This window comes from Rhagoletis zephyria, unplaced genomic scaffold (genome assembly GCF_001687245.7).
Source record: "Rhagoletis zephyria isolate East Lansing unplaced genomic scaffold, Rhagoletis_zephyria_1.1 Rzeph_scaffold_00092, whole genome shotgun sequence".
Classification (NCBI taxonomy): Eukaryota; Metazoa; Arthropoda; class Insecta; order Diptera; family Tephritidae; genus Rhagoletis; species Rhagoletis zephyria.
This window is the reverse complement of record NW_016157176.1, coordinates 1-4,609: the sequence shown is the minus strand read 5'-3', so window position 1 is coordinate 4,609 and position 4,609 is coordinate 1.

The window sequence follows — 4,609 nt, the reverse complement described above, 5'->3', positions numbered from 1 at the left end:
TACTTGCGCCGGGTATTTAATGTTCGGCTCCGCCCGAACTTAGACTTTCTTACTTGTTTTGTCATATAATTATAACACGCTGGTGAGAAATGCGTATCAGTTCTTCGAATTCACTGAATTTTCAAATTACTTAATATTCAATTTTTAATTGCAATTTTTGTTGTATTTTCGAATTTGTACTATTTTACGNCGTCCGTCCGTCCGTCCGTCTGTGCACACGATAACTCGAGTAAAAATTAAGATATCTTAACGAAACTTGGTACGTGTACTTCTTTCGGGCGTAGGACGGATGGTATTGAAAATGGGCAAAATCGGACAATAACCACGCCTACCTCCCATATAACGGTAATTTTCAGAAATACGAAAACTGCGATATTTTCGGTATTTTTATTGTGCTTGCTACATAAAAGCAAAACTATGAAAATGATTGAAATCGGACTAAAATTATGGCTTTTCATATAACGGTAAATTTTAGAAATGCTTGAAACGTCAATATTTTGAAACTTAAGGACGCTAATTTACTCAAAATTGATACACCCTGGCTTACCATGTAGCGGTAGCTTTCGGAAAGGTGAACATCATATATTTAGTATTTGCGCCTGGTATTTAATGTTCGGCTCCGCCCGAACTTAGACTTTCTTACTTGTTTTGTCATATAATTATAACACGCTGGTGAGAAATGCGTATCAGTTCTTCGAATTCACTGAATTTTCAAATTACTTAATATTCAATTTTTAATTGCAATTTTTGTTGTATTTTCGAATTTGTACTATTTTACGTAGTTGAAAGTCACAGCAAGTTTGAATATTTTCGCAGGTTTAGAAAATAACAGAAATTCCAAGATTTTGCATTTTATGAAATTATTGGCTGCTGTTCCTTATACGTTCCGGATAGAGATGGGCACAGGCCCTGAGTATATATGTAAAGTGTACATACGCACCCCAAGCATGCAGGGCGCCGCTCTGAGAGCGGTGACAACACACACATATGTACATACATAGTCCATACATGTTTATCCGTACAAATCGCGTGCTGTGTTGAAAGCAAATTTATATGCCTGGGTGGAGCTGAGTGCGCAAAGATGCTAGCCACAAGTTGTTGATATCCGGAGATGGTCGGGTTCGAATTCCACTGCAGGCAACATGGAAACAATTTTTTTTTGTTTTTGTCCTGATTATTCACTTCACACTTCATACAATAAAAGTTGGCTCTTTATTTCCGGGCTTGGACGTGTCCCGTCGTGCCGGGCCCCACTAAACTTCTTACCGTGCGGGCTCGTGCGTGTTTTTGAAAGTTGATTTTGCACTCGTGCCGGGCCGGGCCTGAAAATTTAGGCCCGTGCACATCTCTAGTTCCGGATAATCCCATTTCACAGCCGAAATATCATCATATCATCAGTAACGTTCCAAAGAATAAGTAAACAAAAAATTTTATTCCAAACGTTCAGAACAAATAAAGAAATGCAGCTATTAAATTTCTTGAGATTTCTTATTTTTAGGATAATTTCCAAAATTTTAAAAACTATCGAAATCTGGGAGATTCTAGAAATTTTGGTAGAATGAGAATATTTTGAAATGTACAAAATTGTTGAGATTTTAGAAATTTTTATATATTCCAAATATTTGAAAATTTTATTTATTTTGAAATCCATCCAAAAATGTAAAGATGTGAAATATCACAAATTGTGCAAAAATTCTTATGTTCATGGTAAAACATAGAAAATCTTTGAATATATAAAATATATTAACATTTTTGAGAAATTCCAAAAATTTTCCACTTTTCTGAACATTTATTTTGTGCTTTGTCTACTTCAGTACATACTATTTTACTGCTGCTGGGTCCGCCTCTGTCGGAGGAGATGCTCACGCCACAAATCGGAGGAGATGCTCAGAGAAACACTAACACCTTTTATATGCGCCAATCTATTATTATTATTAGTAACAACGCTGAATCGCCTAATTTTTCAAATCCAAAATAGAAAATGTTCAACACAATTGAGGTCTTCAGAGCCAGAGTAGCCTAACAGGTCTATTCTGCGCTGGTAATAAAAGTTTTCGAATTCTGTGTACTCTTGTAACCGGTAAATTTTGTCACCATCAGCTGGTAACAAAGTATTGCTCCATGAAATATGCAATGCCGGAATTTCCACAATTTTTCATAGCTGAATTGCTGAATATTTTAACTGCATTACCAACGTTCCTAGAATCGCGGTGACAAGAACTGGTAAACTTTTTTGGTAATAAAAATTTCCGGTTAAAAAATCTTCAGTAACGTGCAGAATATATCTGTAACTGATATGTAAAAAAAATTAAGGTACAGCTTAATGTGCATTACTAGGACTTTTCAGTAAGAGACCATATTTATTAGCAGCATTTTTTTGTAAGCGAGCGACAAAAGAACGCTCTACTCGGGTAAAATTTCCTTTTAGCTACTTAAGCAACCCTGCTGGTAGCTGGCAAGAAACATGTGATTAGTTCATCGGGATTTAGACAAAAAACAAAAGAAATTAGTAATTATGCGAGGTATTTGCGTAATATATATACTTATTTAAAATATAAATCATATATATACGAAAAGAAAAATTTCCCTCTCCACTTTCCCATTAACAATTCACAATAGAGCAGTTTTTTCACTTACCAACACTACTCTTCCGGTCGCGAACATTTTAACCGACCTTGCTGAACTTGGATAAATAGCCGAGTTTGTGTTTTTGCTTTGCTTGTATTTCGTCATTTAAGCGAGTGTTCTTTTGTAGCTCGGTTGTAAAAGAATGGACCTATTATTTATAGATCCGCCTTTCTCATATCGTCGGTACCATGTCAAACTATCGAATGCCCAAAAATGTTTTTTTTTCTTTCATTTTCAATACCTTTTTAGTCTTTTTAGAAACAGAGCTTTAACAATGTGTCTAGTCACACACTTTTGCATAACATACTTTTTTTACAACAGTGGTTTTGCCCACCTGAAAGGTACCCATTTTCACATTCGATAGTTTGACATTGTAGCGACGATATTACTCAAACATTTTTTTTTAGTAATTTATAATATAAGCTTTTCTAGCTCTCATCGCTTCTAGTAAAATTCATTCCCTACAAAATTCAAAACTCTGCTTGTTTTGTACATGAAAGAAAATACACAATTCTATTGTACTCTGTTTGGCTTGAAATTTGAATCAACGCGTGCAGAGGTCTACATACATACATATATATGTACTTATAGAGAGATTGTTGCTCATACGCCATGTGCTCATGTCCCCATCTCCGCTTGCTGAATGCTTCTAAAAACCACTTAATGATCCTAAGATCAACTTATTTAATAAAATTTTCCAATTAACCAACTATGCTGACATAAATATTGTGATCTTTCGTTTGGCATTTCTATTAGACCGATTTCGAAACCAAAAACTCCATTGGAAAGGTATTTTTCTGTAGAGGAGAGTTTCCTTGGCTCCAAATTGGTTAAAAATTACGACCAAAATCGTTGTAAAAAGATTTGCATATTTGTGTATACATAGGTATTGTTGCAAGCTATTCAATGTGAGTTGCTTTCGCATTTTGTTTAACTTCCTATTTGAAATAAATCTTTGTAATGAAGATAAATGCGAAGATGAAGAATGAACTGATAAAAACGCTGAAGATTAAAAGTGAATGCAAATTTTAAGGTAAACACGAAAATGAAAACAATGAGAAATATGGATGTGTATACTAGGTTGGTACAAAATAAGTAAGTTCTATATAAAAAAAAAAATTACCCCTATTTTGATACCCGAGCGCACTTGTGCACAATGGTATTATAACTTTGTTCACATAACGGTTGTTTGTAACAGCCAAAACGAATCGAGATAGATATAGAAAAATGTATACACAAATGCTCAGAATGAAAAGAGAAATCGATTAAGCGGTGACTGTCTGTCCGCCCGTCTGTGCACGCGATAACTCCAGTAAAAATTGAGATATCGTAACGAATCTTGGTATGTGAACTTCTTTTCAGCGTGGAACGGATGATACTTAAAATGGGCAAAATGGGAAAATAACCACGCCTACATCCCATATAACGGTAGTTTTCAGAAATACGAAATTTGCGATGTCTTAGAAAATACTGAAGCTCATTAACTCAAAACTGAAAAATAAGAATATTATACATTTTTGGAAAATGGGCGTAGCCACGCCCATTTATGATTGCATGTGTATAACTTGGTAACCGCTTAACCAGTTTCTCCCAAACTCGTCACAGTTGTTGGTATTAATAAAACATACCAGATGACTGAAAATTTTTAAAATCGGACAACAACCACGCCTACATCACATATAACGGTAATTTAGAGAAATACGAAGTCTTCAATAAATCAGGAACTACTGAGCTAATTTATTTAAAATGATGTTTGCAATAATTCTTTAGCAAAAAATTCGTTTATAGCAAAATTTTTGAAAATGGGCGTTGCACCGCTTACTTATGACCACATATGTGTATCTCGGTAACCGTTTGATCAATTCCTACCAACCTCGGTATAATTAATGATTATTAATTTTTGAAATCGGTCTAAAACTACGCACACTTTTCATATAACGGTAAATTTCAGAAATGCTGAAACTTCGATATTTCGAAATTT